The sequence below is a fragment of the Schistocerca cancellata genome, chromosome 7 (genome assembly GCF_023864275.1).
Source record: "Schistocerca cancellata isolate TAMUIC-IGC-003103 chromosome 7, iqSchCanc2.1, whole genome shotgun sequence".
NCBI lineage: Eukaryota > Metazoa > Arthropoda > Insecta > Orthoptera > Acrididae > Schistocerca > Schistocerca cancellata.
The window spans coordinates 137,207,855-137,233,806 of record NC_064632.1 but is presented as its reverse complement, the minus strand read 5'-3'; positions in this window follow the sequence as shown (position 1 = coordinate 137,233,806).

Below are 25,952 nucleotides of genomic sequence, written 5' to 3'. Positions count from 1 at the left end.
CCAGAGATTAACAAAATTCCATTGAGCTCTGTCTGGATGGTATATAACACAGGGCACACATACTCATGTATGTTATCTGTAAAGATACGTGATTTCCAAACAAAACACGCACATAGATTAATGTGTCATTTTTAATAGATGACCTGAAGGTTTATTGTAACGTTATGCATGCACAGATATCAAACTCTAATGCTTTCTATGGAGACATGCACCATACATTGTTTTCTGCAGAACCAAACAATTAAAAATTTTAGAGATGTGAAACATGCAGTTACCATCAGATAAATGTATTGTGACAAACATTAATGCTACAATAATTCTATTATAAAATTCAAGTTTGGCTATTCCCTTATTTACACTCACATGTAGCAGTACACTAATGTAAATAATTTAGAAGTAAATATTTTAACTTACAGAACAGTAGAGGTATTCAGTCATCCACAGACATATAAATAAGATTGAAAAGTTTCTTGAAAATTTCTTTTTCAAGCTAGAGTACACACACACACACACACACACACACACACACACACACACACACACACTAATACACACACAGAGACACACACATACAGCTCCATAGTGCCAGCTGAAAACACTCTACTGGGACTGATGTTCCGCAGCTTGACTGGAGTGAGGAGTTGTGTGAGGTGGAGTGGTGAAGGAGGGAAAGGAGGCAGGAAGTGGGATGCAAGGTAGAGGAAGGGTGGTTGACAGCTGGGAGGGAGGCAGCAGATGCATGAGATAGAATTTTGGGAGTTAAAGGCAGCAGGTTTACAGGACAGGAGTGCGACATGGGCACTGGCAGCAGTGAGTTCATGCACTACAGGATAATTATGATGTGGAGGACTGATCGGGGAGGGGGTAAACAGAGGAATGGGAGACTGCACAGAACAGAGTGTGGGTGCAGGATGAGTGAAGTTAGGATCCTGGAGTAGAGTGGATATGGGTGTGAGGCAGGGGAAGCAGAGACTGCGGTCAGAAGGATTATGAAAACGAAGGATGTGTTGCAAGGATCATTCCCTTCTACGTAATTCTGAAACTGGTGTTAGAGGAAAGTATCCAGATTGCATGGGTTGTGAAGCAACCATTGCAATTGACCACTTTGTACTCAGTAGTGTGTTCCACCACTGGGTGGTCGACTCTGCTCTTAGCCGCAGTTTGGATGTTACCTTTCATCTGGATGGACAGCTGGTGGCCATGCCCACAGAAAATGTTGTGCCAAGATTGCAGCAGAGCCAATATATGACATACCTGTTGTCATGGGCAGCCCTGTCTCTGATGATATAGGATAAGCATGTGAAAGGACAGGAGTATGCTGTGCTGGTTACTAGGTGCATTTGACAGGTGTTAGACCTGGGTCTTCCACAGGGATATGACCCATGAGTCTAGGGGTCTGGATTGGATGTAGCACAAGGAAAGACCAGGATATTGTATAGACAAGATGGCCGCGAGTGTAGAAGTGTGTGAATCTAACTTGAGAAATAGTTATAGTTATGATGTTAAAAAGGGTGTTTGTAAGAATTGTAACACTGCAATAACAACGCTAAAAGAACGAATTGCTAGCTTACAATTCATAGTCAGTTCCTTAAGAAGCGATATTGACTCACTCAAGAAAGAAAATCGAGATCTGCGATCGAAGCCAACACTAAGTGAAGTGATGCAAGACAAAAGTAATATATCGTCCGAGTGGGTAAAAGTGCCGTACAAAAATAGTGTTCCAACTACAAAAAGAACAACAAAGTCTGCTAAAAATGTCACATTTTCGGAGAAAAACAAATATCATGTTTTGCAAACAAGTGACTGTGATAATGACTCTCCAAATGATCGTGAACTTGAAAAAGACAGTGAACTGAAAATTAATAGCGTTTTTTCAGATAATGTCAACAACAAACACAGATCAACAGGGAAAAAGAGTAGTGTACTATTACTAACAGACAGTCATGGCAGGAATCTATCCAGCATGCTCCGTGCGAAAAATCGCGACATAGCAGTGACTAGTGTAGTGAAACCGGGAGCGGGATGTAAAAATGTTGTAGACATTAACTCTCAGACGAAATTAATGCAAGAAAATGACTTTATCGTCTGTATAATGGGTTCAAACGATGTGGCAAAAAATGAAGCAGAGGTTTGCGTGAAAACGCTACAGAATTTTTTTACAAGCCAATAAATGCAGAAACACAGTAGTTGCCACACTTCCTCATAGGCATGATCTGATTTATAATTCGTGTGTAAACAAAGAAATTCGGAAAACAAACATTAAAATAAGGAAACTGTGTTCTCAATACACTAAGTGCGATGTACTGGATATAAGCAAGCTACATGGAAATCTGCACACGAAGCATGGAATGCATTTGAACTATGATGGGAAAAGATTTGTTTGTGATCGTGTTAGTGAAATAATCAAAGAAAGACTTGTAAGGGATAGAACAATTTATCAGCTTCCTGAACATCCTTCCAACAGCGAGGAAAACAAAATAAACAAGAAAGAAGAACGAAAATACAATGCTGCTGACGTTCCTAATTTAAACTAGAGGTATGTGATGCTGTAAATATGATTCCCAATTACCAAATCGTGAATATGCCTGAACTAAAAATTTATCACCATAATGTGCAATCCCTGCATAATAAGATCGATGAAATTAACATTCTATTAATACATGAACTTAATGATATCTCAGTGTTATGCATTTCAGAGCACTGGCTTAACCCAGAATTAATCCAGAATACGAAAATAAACAAATTTGTCTTGGCTGCTTACTACTGCAGGAAAAACAGCAAACAGGGTGGGGTAGCAATTTACACAAAGGATAATGTAGATTTTATTACACTACCTGACTTAACTAGGGCAAATGTCGAGAAGGATTATGAAATTGCAGCTATAAAAATTACTCAGTTCAACCTGGTTATTGCTACAGTTTACCGTTCACCGTCCGGGAATTTTGAACTTTTCTTAAACAAAATGGAGTCATTGCTAAATAAAGTAAATAAAATGGATTGTGAATTGATAATCTGTGGTGACTTCAATATTGACTTCCTCACGAATAGTGGAAATAGGGAGGCCATTTTGAACCTTGCAACGTCCTACAATTTAAAGGCTGAAGTAAAAGCAGCTACCCGAGTATCAGAAACTTGTCAAACAGCTCTTGATCAGTTTCTAGTAAAGAAGAGTTTACACAACACCTCACTAAAAATTTTCAATGCAGGTTTTAGTGATCATCTTGCTCAAATATTAAGCATAAAAGTACAAGGCAGTATTATTAACAACATGTCTTTTAGAACAGCATATCGAAGCTATAATCAGCATAATGTGAACTACTTCAACAACTTATTACAGAAAGAAAAATGGCTAGGAGTGTACAAAATGAACGATATAAATGAAAAATTCGACACTTTCATTGATACATTAACCCATTTCTTTGAACTTGCATTCCCACTGAAAACATTAACCATACAGGGAAACTCTAGAACAAACAGCTGGTCACAAAGGGAATAAGGGTTTCATGCCAGAAGAAAAGACTACTTCATGAAATATGTAACTCAAAAAATTCCTCACCTGTAGTACGCGCATACTATAAAAAATACTCCAAAATATTAAGAAAAGTAATAAAAGCAGCAAAAATAATGCATAATGATGAAATCATTTATAATTCAGCTAATAAATCAAAGGCTATGTGGAGTGTTATAAAAAAAGAATGTGGAGAATACAGACAACCTTGGAAAAATATAACACTATCACATAAAAATAAAAAAGTAACAAACCCCTTAGAAGTAGCTAACACATTTAACAACTTTTTCACAGGTGTTGCTGAAAATATGTTACAATCAAACTTTAAGAGCATCCAGGCAAATGAATATAAAATAAGTACATGTAGAGGATCAATGTACATCAGTTCTGTTTCACAAGATGAAGTAGCTAAAGCAATAAAAGGACTAAAAAATTCCAAATCGGTAGGTATTGATGGTATACCTGCAACAATGTTAAAGAAGAGCGCATCAAACCTAATTGAAGTACTCACACATTTATGCGACTGCTCACTTCAGGCAGGCACTTTCCCTGATGTGTTAGAAACATCAAAAGTTATTCCTGTATATAAAAAAGGGGATAAAGACAATGTAAATAACTACAGACCCATCACAATTTCCTCCTGCATCTCTAAAGTACTGGAAAAAGTTATGTATGAGAAACTTATGAAATTTATAAATAAAAACAGCATCCTATGTAATGAACAACATGGATTCAGAAATAAGAGGTCAACGACAACTGCTGTCTATGAGTGCATCAATTCCATCCTAAACCTGATGGACAAAAAACAGGAAACAATAGGAGTCTTTATTGACTTGTCAAAAGCTTTTGACATGGTGGACCATAAAATTCTGCTATCAAAGCTAGAAAGATATGGTATTCGAGGTCTGTCCAACAAGTGGATCAGTTCCTTCCTGACAAATCGTATGCAGGCAGTGTGCGTCAAGCACACAAATATTGAACTAAAAACTGTATCTAATCACTTATCTGACTATAAACAAATAAAATGTGGTGTACCCCAAGGATCCGTATTGGGACCCCTTCTGTTTCTTCTGTACATAAATTATCTAAGCTTAAATATTGATGCACACAAATCAATCATATTTGCAGATGACACCACGATTCTACTAAAAGGAGACGACGATGAACAGTTACAGCAGACAGTAAACACAGTAACGAAACAACTTAGCAGCTGGGCACAGAGTAATCAGCTTGTAATAAACAGTAAGAAAACCGTTGCTCTAAAATTCCACAATGTTCCTAACAAGGACATGTTTATCCCATCAGTCTCTATCAATGACGAACCAGTTGGTAACAGTACTGAAACCAAATTCTTAGGACTTTGGCTGCAGAGTAACATCAGATGGAATAAGCATATTGAATGTCTCAATGCAGAACTGAGCAAAACATGTTATCTTCTTTGTTCATTAAAATCATGCTGTAGTGAGAAAACAGTATTGAATGCATATCATGCGTACTTTCATTCTCGTCTTAGATATGGGGTCACCTTCTGGGGAAACTCTAAAATAGCTAATAGCACTTTTAAACTACAAAAAAGGGCCATTAGAATCTTGTTTGGGTGCAAGCCTAGAGACTCTTGCAAACCCCTGTTTAAGAAATCTGGTATTCCCCCATTACCGTGTGTATACATTATGGAAACCCTTTTGTTCTTTAAATTAAATGTAATAGGCAAGGACCAGAGGCTACAAAAAAACTGTGATATACATGAGCACTTTACCAGACAAAACAGGAACTTACATATGACTCAAATCAGCACAGCACTGTGCCAAAAAGGTACTTTTCACATGGGAGTTAAGCTTTATAACAAACTTCCTGGAAACATAAAAGCTATCACTGAGGTCAATACATTTGGAAAATCTCTAAAGTCATATTTACAGCATCACTGCTTTTATTCCATTGAAGAATATTTAAATTTATGAAATGTGTTATATAAATACTTGTGTGTAAAGTGTATTATTGTAAGCTTAAATATGTATGCCTTGAAATTACTTTCAGCCTGTATATTTATAACTTGACTTGTCCAATGTCTTATGCATAAGCTGCTATGTAGACAACAGGACCAATAAAATACAATCTACAATCTACAACAAAGGAATTTCACTTTGAGAGGGGTGGAAGGATTGTGGGTAGGATGTTCCTAACTTCCAGGCATGATGATAAATAGTCAAAGCCCTGGCAAAGGATACAGTTCATGTGTTCCAATACAGGGTCATACTGGGTGCTCCTTTAGAGCTGGTTCTTGGAGGGAGAACTAGAGGTGTGTGAGGATATGGTACTTGTAATCAGTCTGTAGACCAGGTTTGGGGGATAATGTTTGTTTGTACAGGCCTTAGTGAGATCTTCAGTATACTTAGCAAGGGAATTATCATCACTGTCAATGCATCATTCATATGTGGCCAGACTATATGGGAGCATGTTTTCAGTGTGGTAGGGATAACAGCTATCAAAACACAGTTACTATTGATGGTTGGTGGGCCTGATACAGATAGACCTGTCAGAGAGGTGGAGGTTAGTATCCAGGAAGGTTTCATGTTGGCTAGGGACAAACAGGTGAAGTGAATGAGACAGAAGGTGTTGAAGTTGTGGAGAAATGAGAATGGGTGTCTTGGCCCTGGATCCAGATCATGAAGATAACATCAATGAATCTGAACCATAAGCAATTTGCGGTTTTTGATGACCATAAAGATTTCCTCTAGACAGTCAACAAACAAGTTTGTGTAGGAGAGTGCCTTGCTGGTGTCCACATCTGTGTCATAGATTTGTTTGTATATAAGGAGAATTAGTTGCATGTGAGGATGTAATTAGTTAGTTGTATAAGTAATGAGGTGGTGGGTTTGGAGTCAGAGTGATGTTGGAAGAGGCAATGTTCAACAGCAGCAAAGCCATTGGTATGGAGGATGTTGGTGTACATGGTGGTGGCATCGGCAGTGATGATTAGGGATGCAGGAAGAAATGGGGTGGAAATGACTGAGAGTTAGTGAAGGAAATGGTTTGTAACTTTAATGAGGGAGCCTAGGTTACAGGCAATTGGTTGGAGTTGTTGATTCACAAGACCAGAGATTATTTCAGTGGGAGTAAAGGAACCAACTACAAAGAAGAATCCAGGATAGGTAAGTTTACAAATTTTGGGAAGTATGTAGAATGTGGGTGTGAGGGACTCATTGGGGTGAGGGGGGAGATGGATAAAGGGGAAAAATTCTGGGATGGGCCTACAGATTGTAGTAGGTATTAAAGGTTCATTAATGTGATATTATATTATACAATGGTTGTTCAAAATGTATAGGATCCTCTAGGCTGATGACCAATTTGACCTCAAAAATGAAATCCAGAAAGAGCTAAACAAGAGGAATCATTGCATTGGTATTTGATCTGATTTGGTATATACCATGACCTTGCATTTGATTGTGTGGACCACAATATTATACTTTCCAAACTATGATATTATTCTTACAGATGTAGGTAATTACTTTCTTTGAAAGCAGCAAGGCCATTAGCGCTGGGGATGATAGTGTAGAGGGAGGTGGCATCAACAGTGATGAGCAGGATGCCAGGTGATAAAGGAATGGGAACTGTGGAAAGTTAGTGGGGGAAATGGTTGATGTCTTTTATATAGGAGGGTAGGTTATGGATAGTAGACTGCAAGTGTTAGTCCACAGAGGAGGAGATTATCTCCATGGGAGCACAGTAACCAGTCACAATGGGGCAACTCAGCGGTTGGGTTTATGAACTTTAGGAAACATGTAGAAGGTAGAAGAATGGAGAGTGGTGAGAGTCGAGGAGAGAGATAACACAGGGGAGAGTTTCTAGGCTGGGCTTAGGGATTTCAGGAGGAACTGATGATTCTACTGGATTTCTGGAATGGTTTGTAAGTGGAAAGAAAGAACTGCAGAAATAACTGCAATCTACCACCCAAAAACTGATCCTGACCTTATACTCCTAGCTATTGACAAATGCTTTGCCACTGTGATATGAACCACAGGGATTACTGGTGGAAGATATCCACCAGCTGTCAGATACATCCACCTACAAGCCCTGCATAGTGACCCCATGCCAGAAATCTGGAAGGATCTCCAGTTGCTCCTCAGTTCTAGAACCTCTCCCCTGAGTCTTACCTCTTGCCTCACACCCACCACTCCCTGCACTCCTACATTCTACATGCTTCCTAATGTTCATAAATCCAACAACCCATAGTGGTTGGTTACTGTACCCCCATGGACAGAATCTTCATTCTTGTGGACCAACACTTAACAGTCTGTTATCCATAACCCACACTCCTATATGAAAGACATCAACCGTTTCCTCCACTAACGCTCCACAGTTCCTATTTCTTTACCACCTGGCATCCTGTAGATCACTGGTGATGCCACCTCCATCCACACTAACACTCTCACTGCCCATGGCCATGCTGCTGATGAACACTACCTTTCTGAATGCCTGGCTGACTCCAGGCCTACAACCACCTTCCTTATCATCATGACTAACTGTATCCTAATGCATAACTACTTCTCCTCTGAAGGCATTACCTACAAATCATTCTGTGGTACAGGAGTGGGAATCAACATGGCTCCATCCCATGCTAAACTATTCATGGGTCATCTAGAGGAATCCTTCCTAAACACCCAGAATCCAAAACCCCTACCTGGTTCAGATTCATTGGTGACATCTTCATAATCTGGAGAGAGTGCAAGCCCACTCTATCCCTATTCCTCCAGAACTCAACATCTTCTCCCCCATTAATTTCACCTGGTCCTCCTCAGTCCACCAATCCACCTTCTCTGATGTCGGGCTCTATCTCAAGGTTGGCTACACCAATACCTCCATCTAACATCACATCTATCATCAAGAATGGCTACATCAATACCTCCATCCAAAATCAAATCTATCACCCACCAACAATATTTCTGATTTCAACAGTTGCCACCCATTTATGCCAAGAAGTCCCTTCCATACAGCCTAGCCATCCAACATTGTCGAATCTGTAGTGATGAGTAGTTCCTCTCCGAATATAGTAAGGGTCTCACTGAGGTCTACACAGACTAAAATTGCCCTCCAAGTCTTGTCCAGAAACATATTTCCTTTGGCTTGTCTCAGCAGTCACTTACCATCCCCTACATACCCACAGTTTGGCCACAAAGGAACACTCCTCTCTTGACACTAGGATTGGAGCAACAGAATCATATCCTCTGCCAGGATTTTGACTATGTCTCAATCTGTCCTGAAATGAGAAATATCCTTCTCACTATCCTCCCCACCCCTATAACAGAGTTATTCTGCCATTCACCCAACCTAAGCGATATCCTTGTCAGACCCTATTCCACCCCTGCCCCCAACCCCTTGCCTTACAGCTCATATCCCTACAATTGTCCCGAGACGCAAGATCTGTCTCATACATCCTCCCATTACCACATATTCCAGTCTTGTCATTGAGATCTCCTACCCCATTAAAGGAAGGACCACAAAGGAAGGGCCACATGTGCAAGCAGCCAAGTGATCTACAGACTTAGCTGCAACTACTGTGCTGCATTCTACATGGACATGTCTACTAACAATGGGAACTAGCCCTCTCTACTAACAATTTGTTTGGAGGCATGAATGGCCATCACCAAACTGTGGCCAAGAGACAGATAGACCACTGAGTTCCTGAACATGCTGCCCATCACTAAGTGCTTCACTTTAATGACTGATTCACAGCCTACGCCATCCGTATTCTGCTGACCAGCACTGGCTTTCATTTTTAAATACACAGAGACTACCCAGTTGTTGAATGTACTGCCCAACATAATATGCATCATTTTTATGAGTGCTTCAAGCCTGTACCATAGGATTGTTCCTACCCCCACCAGATTTCCCGTCCTCTCTGCCTCCCTTCTGCCCCCATCACAGCCCCAATGCTGCATCTAGCAGCCCTATTCTGTCCCCACCATGTCCTTGCATGCTCCCATAGGCAGCACTAGCATCTTCTCCCACTTCTAGGCTGATATCCCTCTGCCTCCCCACCCTATGTCTCCATACATGCACTACCCACCCCTGCAAATTTCTGCTCACGTCAGATGCAGTCACAGCCCGTGTTCAGCTCCCGGAGACAGTAGACACATATGTGTTAGTTGTTGTTGTTGTTGTGTGAATGTGTGAGAGTTCTACTACTGAAGAAGGACTCAGTCCAAAAGCTTATATATTTCTAGTTTTATTTTCAATGTGACTCAACACCTCCTCTGTGTGGTGAGTAGCAATCTATCCTTTCCCTATTGTTGTTGGGTATGATGAATTAATGGGTATTAGATACTGTTGAATGGGAACCCTTAAAAGAGTAACTATTGCCAAGCTACCTACACCTTTACATTGGGCTCCAACTATGATTCCAAATGCCTGCAGGATGCACAGGAAAGAAATACTTCTATACCCATAAATGTTCAAATTTCTTATACAATTAACTATTTGGTTATTACTAGCAAAATTTCAAAATAGGTAAAAAGCAGCCAAGCAATATGTGTGGGAAAGTAGCATCTATTTGAAAGTGTCAATTACTGTGTGTATGAAGTTATAAGGTTCATTTGCTGTGAAACAGAAAAGAAAGTTTTGTTGATGAGATAAAATACAAATTCTTGATACCACTATTGGTCAATAGTCAATGGAACATACAGAAGTACCCTCTGATGTTCAAACCACTTACAGGAATGAAGAAACCTTTGACAACCACCAATATTTCTATGAGTGAACACCCCATCATTTTCAAGTCACAAATACCTGTATAAAATCTTCAAAAAATTTACAGGAATGCAGCTAGCTAACATAATTAATAGCTGCCAATATGTTGACAAGTGAAAACAATGGAGTGTTCACCTGTCAAAATATCAGCAGTTGTCAAAGATGTCACCTGGTTCGATTCACATAAGTTCTTTGATCATTTTATAGGCTCGGAGAAAGATATCTGATGATAGTGTTTCAATCCACAATTCTAGCACTTTAATCTGATCCACAGATCTGATAGCCTTCTTTATAGCTGAACACAAATCTCATCAACTCTTCCTTTTCCATATTTTTATAATACTTCTTGATTCCAATATATTACATATAAACATTACATTTGCTCACTTGCAGCTTTCTTAATTTTCGTTGCACTTAGCTTCACTGTCAGTTTAATTCACTCCTTAATATGTATAAAAAGTATTCAGAAATAACATTAAATCAATAGTACATTTGGAACAATAGTGGGTCATCACTCACATTAGGAATAAAACAGCAAATTATATGCTTGTGTTTATAAAATGCAATTCAAAGGAATAGATCACAGGGTGACATGGTGCCCAGCAAATCCAAAAGCTATACATAAGATTAGTCAATGAAGTAATCTGAATTTGAAACTTCCTGGCATATTAAAACTATGTGTTGGATCAATACTCAAACTCAGGAACTTTGCCTATCACAGGCAAGTGCTCTATCATCTGAGCCACCTAAGCACGACTCATGACCCATCCTCACAGCTTCACTTCTGCCAGTACCTCATCTCCTACCTTTCAAACACCACAGAAGCTCTTCTGTGAACCTTTCAGAAATAGCACTCCTGGAAGAAAGGATATTGTGGAGACATGGCTTAGCCACAGCCTGGGGGTGGGGGCTGTTTCCAGAATGAAATTTTCACTCTGCAGTGGAATGTGCACTGATATGAAACTTCCTGGCAGATTAAAACTGTGTGCTGGACCGAGACTAGAACTCCACTGTAGAGTGAAAATTTCATTCTGGAAACATCCTCCAGGCTGTGGCTAAGTCATCTCTCCTCAATATCCTTTCTTCCGAGGGTGCAAGTTGTGCAAGGTTCGCAGAAGAGCTTCTGTTAAGTTTGGAAGATAGGGAGACGAGGTACTAGTGGAAGTAAAGCTGTGAGGAAGGGTTGTGACTCATGCTCGGGTAGTTCAGATGGTAGAGCACTTGCCCGTGAAAGCAAAGGTTCCGAGTTCAAGTATCACTCTGGCGCACAGTTTTAATCTGCCAGGAAGTTTCATACCAGTGTACACTCTGCTGCAGAGTGAATGTTTCATTCTGTAATCGGAATTTGTCTGCAAAATGAGCATAGCATTATTTCAGAATTTGAAGATTATAGTTCAAGAAAAGTAGAATTCATTTTGGTGCACATCAGTTGACTGTACATACATCTGACTGGTTCCTAATGTCCAATGCTGCCAAGGGAAAAACATTAGCATCTGAGATTTAAAAATGTAATACTGCTCAATCTGTAATATAATTACACTATAAACTATGTTCAAATTATTGGATTTAATAAAAGAAATTACAATATATCAACAAGTGATACCTTGATCATGTATCTGATTTTGTGTTTGACAATCACCATTGTTCAGGTCACTACTTCTTGCCTCCTTCCTGCTGTTTACATTCAAGTCCAGTTTTTCACAGGCCTTCAGTTCCAAACGTATCTCTTTTGTGATGACATATTTCAACAATAGAGATTCATCAGAGCACAGTTTTAAGTTTGGGCTTAACTCTATTTCCATATAATATCCAGTGACACAGCCTACCTTCAGAATGAACCTCTGAAATGAAACACCTTTAATAATATATAGTAAAACCAACTAATTGTAGCTTTACTTAAGAATTTCTCTCATTACAGCTGATTCAATTCTTCACTAATAATACTGATGACAGTGATTAAATAACACTACATGTTAGAGTCTAGTAATACCTCATCCTGTTTCCAGCCTATGTATGACACGCTGCCACGTACTTTGCAAAATCCAATGGGAACTAGACTTATTTCTTCATTTTTCATGGACAGAGAGTACAAAAAAACTGATGAATCAGAACTCCCAGTTATCAGTAAATGGTCTTTCTCATGAGTGATAATTTTTGTTACTGAGCTGCAATGTGGTTTGAGAATCTGAGACACAATTACATCAACAAGATCTGTGCAACTATTATTTGATTCAGACTGTTGCAAAAGCAATTTGAAAACACGTATTGTCCCATCTTCAAACCCAGCAACCAAAGTACATCCACTCTCATCAACCTGCAACAAGTTTGGAGTAAGACAACAAATAATCAGTAACTGGATAGGTTTCCATTTACACAAATAATCAGTTATGTTACTCACAACTCTAAATGAACACACATCTTTGTTATTGGTTTGAAACTGGTATATCCAATAAACAAATGGCACCAGAAGTTATGTATAAAATATAGTGGAACAAATGTTAACTTTTTGTCAGAATAGAGGTGATTCGAGTTTGATGTATAGTCTTTGGTGAGCACATTATATCTCTGGACTGGTGAAGCTAACCTCCTGTTCTCTTTAGTACAAGTATGCAAGCAGTCTCTCTCTTTTTCCATGTGTTGATGACAAGTGTATATTTGCAAGCTTATACAAATTCTGGTTTTCATTTGGCACTTTTATATGCATGTTGTTTATTGTAGTTGATATACCCACATTTTATTAGCTCTAAATTAACACAGTCATCCTCTGCAATTCTCACTTAAATTTACCAAAAATCAAAGTACTAACAAAATGCTATGGTACATGTTTTTAAGATATACTATTTGACAGGTACTGACATCTGCTGCAAAGTTCTCCTCTATTGTACTAGATTTGGATATGCTCTTGAAAGTAGTCTCAGCAATACAAATGAATTTCTTTTAAGGAGTGCTGGATACCTGACATGTCGTGATCCAAGTGTGAGAACACGAGGAAAGCTGGCAGTCTGCATGTCATCTCTCCACGGTGTCCAGTGCAGCTATAGGCAGCTACAAGTGTCTACAGAGAATGCTAATTACCCACTAGTCAAGGTGCACCAGTACCATTACAAGTAGAATGTTGCACATGCTCTGTTAGCTCTGCAGTATTTCTCACACGTGTTTACAGAGACTGTTTGGTAATTCTTTTTTTTTCTTTTTCTTTTTTCTCCAGCTTAATATGTAAGCTTCACTTGAAGTGCCCATTATTTCATTTATAGTCACAATTATTGTGATATTTTGCATTTAAATAACACACTGCATAAAATTTGAAAACTTTGCAATGAAAAATAGGGATGTTACTTAAAATCCGTCTTGATTGCAAATTTTTTTATTCATATGACCAGTTTAGGTTCATTCAGAACCATCTTCAGATTTGATATTTCAGTTACAGGAGTAACCCGTCCAAATCCAGCAACTTTCACATGCTACGTCACATGTGACGTAGATGGTTCTCAATGAACCGAAACCGGTCATATGAATAAAAAAAATTTTGTAATCAAGACGGATTTTAAGTAACATTATAAAATCACTGATTGCTGTTATCCCATAAGACATTGTGTCTGTTTTTGCAAAAATAGGGATCACTAAGATTTTGAGTTTGGTGGATATTAGACCACACATTCCAGCATATGAAATTCAGCTAACATATTGAATGTTTCTTTAAACTTGAGAGATGATCTATTCATTACTCCAGTCTTGAGAAAATGGATTTTATGTTGTGAGTTCACTAGCGCTCTCACATGTCAATGATATAGCAAGAACGAAATATTTATAATATCCAATGTATCACCTAAACAGTTCAAGATATCAAAATGAGTACTGGTAAATGACAGCAGGCATAGTTGAGAGTTAACATGTGTACCTTCCTTATCTACCATGATATACAAGTAACTAAAGATTTTTCCGTTACTGTGGCTTTGCAATGAAATAAGCGGAGAAATTACACCTAGGATGTGCTTCTTCGTAAGATATTGACCCAATTTGTGCTCAGTTCCTCACTTAATAAACCACTCCTTCAGGATTCTATAACAATTCCAACTGCACTAGCATGTTAGTGAGGTGACACTGCGTAGATTCAACTGTGTTTTCGCAAAATAAGCAAATTTTAGCTCAGCAACAAGCAAAATCTAGGTTTTTAGACAAAATTCATCACTGATGATGCTTCTCTAAAGAAGAAAATGAGTAAGAAGTCTGGGGCAATTAAATCACTCCTTATCTGCAATTTCAATTGATTCTTGTAACGCCATGTATTTTTAATAATAAACAACTGGGACTGAAACTTACCAAAGAATTCTCTTCCTACACTTCAATTATCTTTGAAATATAAAAAACTACAGCAAACAGCATACCATCTTTCCATTCCTATCCCAGTACAAATGTCTTTTAATCCTTGGCGATATTGACTCTGGCGCATAGTTGGCAAGATTCTGAAAATCATCAGTATGTTCACTGCTTTAAAGTTACCAAAGAGTTTTGTTGCCTTAATTCTATTCTTCAGAAAACATGCAGCATTATTCTATTACAAATAACAAATTTCTTGCCTGTTTCTCTGTGAATAACAAGGTTACAAAAATATGATGGTCATTATTTTATGAACCATGTAAGACTACTCATAAAGGTGAAAACAGTAAATACACACATCAAAAAAAGTTTTGCATCAACTCAGTTCTGAGAGTTCTCGAACCTGTACAGAAAATTGGAATATAGATCAACATAAACATCATTTCTGCCCTTTTTATTGCTCATGAAAATCACACATTGCATGTTGTACCACCATACAGCCAGACCTTGAGAGGCAGTGGTCCAGATTGCTGTACACACCAGTACCTCTAATACCCAGTAGCATGTCCTCTTGCATTGATGCATGCCTGTATTCGTCATGGCATACTATCCACAAGTTCATCAAGGCACTGTTGGTCCAGATTCTTCCACTCCTCAATGACGATTTGGCATAGATCCCATAGAGTAGTTGATGGGTCACGTCGTCCATAAACAGCCCTTTTCAACCTCTCCCAGGCACGTTTGATACGGTTCATGTCTGGAGAAAATGCTGACCATTCCAGTTGAGCAATGTCATTATCCTGAAGGAAGTCATTCACAAGATGTGCATGACGGGGACATGAATGGTCGTCCATGAAGATGAATGCCTCGCCAATATGCTGCTGATATGGTTGCACTATCGGTCGAGGATGGCATTTGCGTATTTTACAGCTGTTATGGTGCCTTCCATGACCACCAACGGTGTAGGTCGGCCCCACGTAATGCCATCCCAGAACAGCAGGGAACGTCCACCTTGCTGCACTTGCTGGACAGTGTATCTAAGGCATTCAGCCTGACCGGATTGCCTCCAAACATGTCTCCGGCAATTGTTTGGTTGAAGGCACATGCGACACTCATCAGTGGAGAGAACATGATGCCAATCCTGAGCAGTCCATTCAGCATGTTGTTGGGCCCATCTGTACCACACTGCATGATGTCGTGGTTGCAAAGATGGACCTCGCCATGGACGTCAGGAGTGAAGTTGCACATCATGCAGCCTAATGCACACAGTTGAGTCGTAACATGACTTCCTGTGGCTGCATGAAAAGCATTATTCAACATGATGGCATTGTTGTCAGGGTTCCTCTGAGCCATAATCTGTAGGTAGCAGTCATTCACTGTAGTAGTAGCCCTTGGGTGAACTGAGCGAGGCATGTCATCGACAGTCCCTATATCTCTGTATCTCCTCCACGTCCGAATAACATCACTTTGCTTCACTCCGAGACACCTCGACACTTCCCTTGTTGACAGCCCTTCCTGGCACATAGTAACAATGTGGATGAGATTGAATCATGGTATTGACCGTCTACACATGGTTGAACTACAGACAACATGAGCCGTGTACTTCCTTCCCGGTGGAATGACTGGAACTGATCAGTTGTTGGATCCCCTCCATCTAATAGGTGCTGCTCATGCATGGTTGTATACATGTTTGGGCGGTTTAGTGACATCTCTGAACAGTCAAAGAGACTTTGTCTGTGATACAATATCCACAGTCAATGTCTGTCTTCAGGAGTTCTGGGAACCGGGGTGATGCAAAACTATTTTTGATGTGTTTATATATAATATATCTGGACCACCCCATTCCTGACCACCACATCGCCCAACATGACATTCTTCATTTCAATGAGTGCTTCACAGCCTGTGCCATCTCGATCTTCCCACCAACACCAGCTTTTCTCAACTGTGAAGGTGGGAACTCTCCCTGCAATATATCTTACATTCCCATAACCCGGCCTCAACTTTTGTGAGTCATTGTCCTTACCCATCTAGCCTCTTCCCTGTTCCCATCCTAGTACTACAAAGCCCTCTATTCTATCAACACACTCTCAGTCTTTTTACTTCTCTTCCTTTCTGCTAACCCCCCTGACATACCCTCCAAATAATCTCCCGACTGCACCTAGCTGCCCTACCCTCTCTCCACCTCGTCCCTGTATGCTCCCACAAGCAGCACTTTACCATCCCCCACCTCTACCCTGCTATTCCTCCACCTCCCCACCCCAGCCTTCTCCTTACTCCAACTACTCAGTTGCTTCTCCGATCATTTGCTGCTGCTCACAGTCTGGGCTCAGCAGCCAGAGGCTGTGGTCACATGCGTGTGAGTTGGGTGGTTGTTGTCTATTTTTGACAAAGGCCTTGTTGGCCAAAAGCTCACTTATTGACAGTCTTTTTGTTGTGCCTATCTGTCACTCAGCATCTCCACTATATGGTGAGAAGCAACTTAAGTTTTATGTATTAACTATAGGGCAAAATACTAACCTCTTTGCTTGTTATAATTTTCCAAAACCTCATTACAATATCTTGAACCATTTAGGAGATACAATGGATGTTATGAATACTTCATCCTTGCTGTATAGTTAGCATGTGCGAGAGCAACTGAACACTCTGCATAAAATCCATTTTCTCAAGACTGGATATACTTATACATCTCCTCCATGTTTAAAAAAATTCAATATGTTAGCTAAATTTCATACACAGCAATGTATGATCTAATATGCACCAAATGCTAAAGCATACCAACCCACATTTTGCATTGCAAACTTTTCAAAATTTGCAAAGTGTGTTACTCAAATGTGAACTATCACAATTACTATGATCACTAAGAAAATTATGGAGAATTTGTCATGAAACTGACTTATAAAGCTATAATAATGCAAAAATGTTACTGAATAGTTTCTGCAAAATTGTTTGAGAAAGACTCCAGTGAGCATACATCTTTTTTGTCAGCGCAGCTCAGTGTCAACTGGCAATGAGAGCACTGGCAGAAACAATGTCTCGTACATTCCAGCTCACTGTCAGATGTGTGCCTGCACTGTCACCTTGCTGCTGATCTCTGCTGCCCCATTAGATAACAAGGTGTTATTCTTCACAAAGGTTCAAGTTGCCTCGAGCCTCTGTGGCACAGTTAACCCAATTTCTTTGCGTGTGCACCCTAAGACTGTGTAATAGGTTTTATATCTACTCAATATTCTTGATTCACTGGGTTTCACAGGTCCTACAAAAAATGTGAATACTCAGTGATGAGTCAGTGTAGACATTAAGAAAGTAAAAGCACATTATAAAAAAGTTATTCTGTACAATTTATTAACTACAGACTATCACTTTAATGCTTCATAAGTAACAGAAAACAATGTTTCAATAATAAACATACATTCTCCGATGAAAACTGTTGAGACAGGTGTACCGCACAGGTAAGTTCTTTTCCATAATTTCAATCAATGACTTGCCACTTCATGTGTCCCATTCTGTGATCTGCCGTGCAGATGACACACTGACAATTACTAACCATCAAGATACATCACTATTACAACATAAGTCATTGGAATCACTAGATGCTGCAGTGAAATGGTTCTCCTCTAACAAACTTCTGTATAACCCAGATAAGACCCATCATCTTCTCTTAGGGCTATCATGTGGTATAGAAAATAAGTCAGTAAAACTTTTTAGATTTCATACTAACTCCAAAGTGACCTAGGGAGAATACATCAGTCATATTTGCAGAAGAATATCAAGAGCAACATGGCTAATGTGGAAACTGAGAGATGTAGCTATTTCTGCATATCTAACATTGGCAATTTTGGACTGTTCCAGTCTCACATTTCTTCAATACTCCTGTTATGGGAGCACTCTTCTCATATAAGTCATAAATTTAAAATACAAAAAAAAGGGCATACAAGAAATATGTAGCATTTAACCAAGAGATCATTTTTTACCACTGTTTAGAAAACTTAAGACACTCATAACAGTCAACCAGGTACCAATACATTTTATTGCCATATGTTAAACTGAATATAAAAGAACTGCACCAACACTACACTAGGGACGTAACAAAAATTGATATTTCAACACAAAGCAGCCCACTCATCCACAGGCATGATCTGTACAAATATTTAATACATTAGCACTCTCAGCTTGTTCATGTCTCATAATTTGTTTCAAAGTGCATTGTGTGGCTAGTTGGCTGAAAACTCATTTTACAATACAAGAAAAATTTCTGATGGACAAATTGCTAATGTTAATTTCAAAATCCTGCACGCATAGCTCTTTGCCAGTATTCTATTAGAAATAACAAATCTGATGCCTGTTTATCTGTGGATAATAAGGTTACTTGGTCCCTGAGTGAAGGATGCTGGAAGTGGAAGCTTGCAATCAGCTCTTAGTGCATCAGCTGCTGAGCCAAGCCCCGCCTCCTTCTCTCAGAGCAGGAAGCTTATAGCTTATATGAGAAATGGACTGTAATTGCTAATTCATTGCATATGTGACACAAAAGTTGATGACAAGTCTATAGAAGGACCAGATACAGTGTCTTTGCTCACTTTTGTAAATAATATTAGCAATCACTATGCACAACACTGCGTACGGATAAACACTGTATTCATAAAAGGTATGTTTTCCTACAGCACACAATACTATTACATAATTAACATTCACAACGAGTGTAAACATGCTGGAGTGGCAGAAAGTCACAGAGGGGCCAAAATAAAGTGTGCAACCTGCAGTTATTTATGTTTGTAATTAAGTGAATCTTTAATCATGTATAATGGACAATGACTTTTCTATTATATATGCAGCCACTGGTGGTTACAAATTCTGGTTAATACTATTTGTGCTTACATCAATCACATTTAATCTTTGTAATAGCAGTAATAAAAGTGGAAGGTAAGAAAAGAGGAGTTTGTGTTAAGAGGTGTTGCAGTTACATCTATGCTCTGCAAGCCACCTGGTTGTATGTAGTACAGGGCACTTCTGGTATCACTATCTTTTTACCTTCATCCTTGTTCCATTCATTCACAAATGGCACAGGGAAAGAATGGTTGTTGATACAGCTCCATATGAGCTCTTATTCTTCTGATTTTCTTATCATGATCATTCTGCAAGATGACTGTAGAAGGAAGTAATGTGTTGCCTCATTCCTTTCTGGAACATACTAATTTCAACAGTAAAACTCTCTGTTATGCACAATGCCTCTCTTGAAGTGTCAGCCACTGGAGTTTGATGAGTACCTCCTTAACACTATTTCACCAGCTAAATGATGCCATGGTGAAACGCACTGACCTGTCTTGTCTATTTCTTCTATTAGCCTAACCTGCTAACGGTCTTCAGTCTTACAAGTATTTTGTAAGGCACTTGTTTCATGGAAAAATTGCATTTCCTTCATATTTTTCCAATGAATCTCAGCCTGCCATCAGATTTTCCAACTATTTGTTTTATGTGGTCATTCCTCTGTAGTTATCTTTGGATGAAAATTCTTAGGTATTTTACATCAGTTACTTTTCCCAGTGATTTATCACCAAGAGTGTAATTGAACATATTGGATTTATTCCCCTTCCATGCGTAATATGTTACATATTTACATTTAAGTCCATCTGCCAGTCCCTGCACCAGTCATAAATCCTATGCATGCCTTCCTGCATTCTGTTACAGTCTTCTCATGTTTCATTCCCTTAACAACACCAATAGTCAAAGTGTAGAGAGGAGAGGAGGAATGGATCAGATTTAAGAACACAGAGGTGAAATTGGAAACTGAGAACTGCAGGAAAACATCTTCAACAGTCAGGATGAAGGAGATGTCGTGGTAGAATGAACAAGAGAGAACATCAATAAAAGAAACAGCGACCAGAAAGAACAGACACAGGAGATTCAAGCCTGAACAGGAATAAGATTAGGTGATTATCAGAGACAAGCAGTGGGAGTCAAATGACTAGTAGAAGAGAAAAGAGGAACATGCTGAAAAAAATTCAACCAAAATCTGAAGGAAGACAGAAAGAATAATACAAAATTGCTTTTCCTACTAGTTTATAACAAAAGAACGCCCTTTATCACCATAAAGGTGACAGAAGATGGCAATGGAAATAGGCCATGGAAGACATAAAACAGCCCTGTGAGAACTTAGTTTCACCTAAGATATGTTGTTGTTGTTGCAGTCTTCAGTCCTGAGATTGATTTGACGCAGCTCTCCATGCTACTCTATCCTATGCAAGCTTCTTCATCTCTCAGTACCTACTGCACCTTACATCCTTCTGAATCTGCTTGGTGTATTCATCTCTCGGTCTCCCTCTTCGATTTTTACCCTCTACACTGCCCTCCAACACTAAATTGGTGATCCCTCAATGTCTCAGAACGTGTCCTACCAACCAATCCCTTCTTCTAGTCAAGTTGTGCCACAAGCTCCTCTTCTCCCCAATTCTATTCAATACCTCCTCATTAGTTATGGGATCTACCCATCCAATTTTCAGCATTTTTCTGCAGCACCACATTTCAAAACCTTCTATTCTCTTTTTGTCTAAACTATTCATCATCCACGTTTCACTTCCATACATGGCTACACTCCATACAAATACTTTCAGAAACGACTTCCTGACATTTAAATCTATACTTGAAGTTAACAAATTTTTCTTCTTCAGAAATGCTTTCCTTGCCATTGCCAGTCTACATTTTATATCCTCTCTACTTCGACCATCATCAGTTATTTTGCTCCCCAAATAGCAAAACTCCTTTACTACTTTAAGTGTCTCATTTCTTAATCTAATTCCCTCAGCATCACCCGACTTAATTCGACTACATTCCATTATCCTCGTTTTGCTTTTGTTGATGTTCATCTTATACCCTCCTTTCAAGACACTGTCCATTCCGTTCAACTGCTCTTCAAAGTCCTTTACTGTCTCTGACAGAATTACAATGTCATTGGCGAACCTCAAAGTTTTTATATCTTCTCCGTGGATTTTAATACCTACTCTGAACTTTCCAATTGTTTCCTTTACTGCTTGCTCAATATACAGATTGAATAACATCAGGGATAGGCTACAGCCCTGTCTCACTCCCTTCCAACCAATGCTTCCTTTTCATGCCCCTCGAGTCTTATAAATGCCATCTGCTTTCTGTACAAATTGTAAATAGCCTTTCGCTCCCTGTATTTTACCACTGCCACCTTCAGAATTTGAAAGAGAGTATTCCAATCAACATTGTCAACGCATACCAAAAGTGTTTCATCATGGAATGTGCCCAGTGAGCATCCCAGAGTGCCACAGAGAGCTACAACACTAAGAAGAATCGCTTCTCGGCTTTTGGCAAGATCAATGTGTAGTTGTACAATAATAACCCATTTAGTAAGCATGTACTGTATGCATGTACAACAAAAAAAGCATGGCTGTGTAAAACATGCAGTTGCATCGAGTAGAATTAATATGCAGTTGCCTCGTAATATAAAGGCCCTGGCTAAAGCCTACAGAAGCCATAGCTGCCTGCAAGTACTGATAAGAGCTGCCCGCTACGTCACAGCAATAAGCTTATCTGGGCGTGGCAGCGGAAGTAAGCCCGCTCAGAAGCGCAATGGCGGACCGGAAACAGAGCAATTCTGCGGATCGCGCTTAGTTAGAACTCTAGCGCGATCCTGTGCGGCGCCTCGTGCTGCGGCTAAGTCCCGTTCAAGGTTACCCGCCTTGCGTAAGCTGTAACAGTGCTGCCAACACAGCCATGCAAGAACTGGGCACATTTCTTTCAGATGGTCTGAAAACTCTCAATAAGATCCCAGATGAAGAACACTATTGGCACTACAGTTAGGAGAGGCACAATACAAATTCACTCCAAAAAGTCAGCAACAGATCCAGTCTTCAGTGTCTGTATGTTGATTAGTAAATACTGGAAGAAAGGTAAGGACCTGATCCAACTGTTCCTTGATGTCAAGAAGGTATATGACAGCTCCAAAAGAGAACAGATCTGGTAGTGCATGAAAAAGATATGTGAGCTAGAAAATTTAGTGAAGAAGACTCAGATGCTGTATGAGTACTGTTGTATTAGCTGTGTGTGATTCAGTGAAAGTCATTTCTCCTGCATTCAGACTACAAATGAAGTCCAGTACAAGACTGCTCTGTTCCTACCACTGTTTATCACTGTTATGGATGACACAATGAAGAACATCAAGAAATCACATGGGCAGCACAAAGCCTTGATTTTTTCTGATGTTATTGTGATCTGGATGTAACCAGAGGTGGGAGTACAACTTAGGCTGTGAAATTGATGGATGAGTTTCAGAAATACAATCTCAAAGTAAATTAAGCAAAAACAGTAGTAACGGCAGTAAACAGGGAAGGACAACCAACAACCATCAAGCTAGGTGATTATGGAAAACTTTGCCTGCCTTCGAAGCATAATTTCTTGAGACAATCCAGCCATAAAAGAAGTTGCATGTAGGTTTCTGAAGAGTTCATACTTCTCCCAAGATATTAGACCACTTTTGTAGGAACACAAGGAACCAAGAAACACTAAATCAGTGATTAACAACAGCTGCGTCAAACCAGTTTCAACAAATCCTATAGACATATGCACCCTCACAAAATGTGACTCATCAATACAGCAGGCATTTGCCCTCACAAAGTGTGATTCATCAGTACAGCAGGCAATGTGAATTAAGTTCTTAGGCCCGCAATAGAGAAAACAAAACTGGATGAATCAAGAAATGAAAAGGTGAGAGAGACGCCTATGGTCAAGACAACACTACTTGAGAAAGTCAGAATATTTAATCTTAACTGGTTTGTGCATAGATAAAGGATAGAACCAAAGCGGACAGCTTATAACAAAGCAGGTGGAGCCTTTCAAATGTTATGTTTATATTCTCCCCAAAATTCTGTGATATCTTCAATACTGTCATTTATATGGCATCGGCACAATACCTAAAAATTTCAAATACTGACTTAGGGCTTTATTATCTATTACTTTCTATTGGTTATGTAGGGTCCATAAGTTTAATTAGTTTGTCACTGTTCATTTGTAAACAAATACCCAACTATGAACTTCTAGGTAAAGTCAATGAAAACACCATATAAATAACTAACACATACCTACAGTCAGTGATGAGAATATGTTAGCAACATCTGCACTCATCTAATTCCAGGTTAATTAAGATTCTTAGTTAAAACATTGTTAGTGAAATAGAATCCTAGATTCAGGCAAACAAACCAGTGAAATTTAGTAGAAGTTATTACTGTACCAGAGCGGCCTTGTTTAAAAAACTCTCCTTCCACTATTCAGTTACTCAGAAATGTAATTTATGATAATCCAGTAAACAACAATAGCTATCTTGAGTTTTAGTTATTGTAAACTTATAAAAGAGGCATGATGGGAACCATTTTAGGTCAGTCCACAGAAGGTTTTGAAATGTACAAGAAGAACGTCCATCAACATGGCAAAATGTACCACAGGTGAGCTACTACAAATTATATGTCACAAAATATGCTGAGTGTCATCAAAAATTTCATGTCCAGAAGATCATTCTGTAAGCCCGTGACTGTTTTGAATGGTTAATTGGACAGTGAATGTGTCATCAACATCACGGACTGTGTCAAACTTAACAACGATCATCATCAACTGTGACAACAAATAAAGAGAGTGCTGTGCTCAAAACTGCTACTTGCTGTGCATATTTTATTAATTCTGATATGATTCATTCTTTGGAAGAATGATGTAATGAGTGACCACATTAATGATTTACTTGCCACATATTAATAATTGTGCTTAACTGTATCCGTATAAGATCACTGCACTCAAATAATACTGCAGGATATTAGTGCAGCATGTGGCTACCTGTTTGTCTGTGCCTAATTTAAGTATATGAGACACGATCTTGCTGTAAACAGTATTCATACAGCATCTAAGTGCAATTAAGTATGTGAACTGCAAACCTGGTGTAGATGATATTATTGACAATAGCCTACTTTCAACAGCAGCTTTTCAGCCAGTTTCGATGGAGGTGCGCCTATGGAGGGCAAATTTGTACTGCAAAAGGCTAGGCTACAAGCTCAAGTACATCAGCAAAGACACGTTGGAAGGATTTGGTGGGTAGGAAGACCAATTATTATTACATTATAAAAAAATTATTACATTATTAAGACATGCATTACAACAACAAGAGAAACACTGGACAATGTTTGAACAACCGGATGATTTATCTTGTCAGGAAGATATAGATGAAGCCCGCACACAGCATCCTGGAAACAGGGTAATAGTTAGATACTTCCTCAGGAATGTAAGAGCATACCAGCTTGAGAGGATGAGTGGGACAAAGATGAAGAGGGGACGCATCTAAGAGAGCAGAAAATCAAAGACAGTACATTGATAAACACAGTGCTGCCTTCAGTCCAGAGACGATATATGGATAGCAATGTAACTAATTCAGACAGCAAGATGAAATTATCACAACTGTTCAAAATTGATCAATACTTGCTGCCTGCACCACCAATGGCACTATGAGCTATGAGTGGCTGTGCCTCAAGACGTATACCAGAAAGGAGCCATGCCATCAAGGTGGTCACCATATCATCTGGCGGGATCCCATGGCTGACTTGCCTGATATACGTGTATCCTCCACTGGGAGCGACAGTTCTTGTCAGTGCTCCAAATGATCTGCATATTGGTCCAGCCACCTTGTGATGACAAATACCTCTTTGGACGCAGACTACTTATAGACTGTGTTATTCTGTACTTATTGTTCACCATTTGTCTATCCAGTGAATACAGAATGAAGAGTGTTAGTAAGTGTAAATCTCAAGAGTGGCAGCGAGTACTTTCAGACTTTCCATGCTTCAATTACTCAGCCACCATCGACCTGGAATTTCTGCGGCACTGGTTGGCACAACAACAGAAACAGCATCAGTTCAATAGAAAGCTAGTGGCAAAACAGTATCAGCACTTTATTTTACTACACCAACAACTGTCAGTGTTGTCTGTCAGAGGTGCCTTTACCTCAGCTGTTCCTCCATTTACTTCCTTTGTGGATGGTGCTGACCAGTGGGACATGTATTTACAGCACTTCAACACACCATTTTGTGGCATCAGACTGACAATGATCGCAAGTGATACTTTCTTCTGTCATGGTCCTCTCAAGATGAGTTAGCTTGGCTCCACAAGTTGTCTTCTACAGTGAACCCCAATACTTTGTCATTTCCCAATAACGGCACTTTGTTGTCAAACCACTGCAGAAGCCAATCTCGGGTGGCATCTGCTAGGTTGGAATTCTATTGGCAGTGGAAGCTGCTGACAGAATTATATAAGAATTGGGTCACTGAACTCTGTGACATTAGTCATCAGTATGCTTTCATGTGCTCAGCAGATGCTTGTTGAAGATCATATG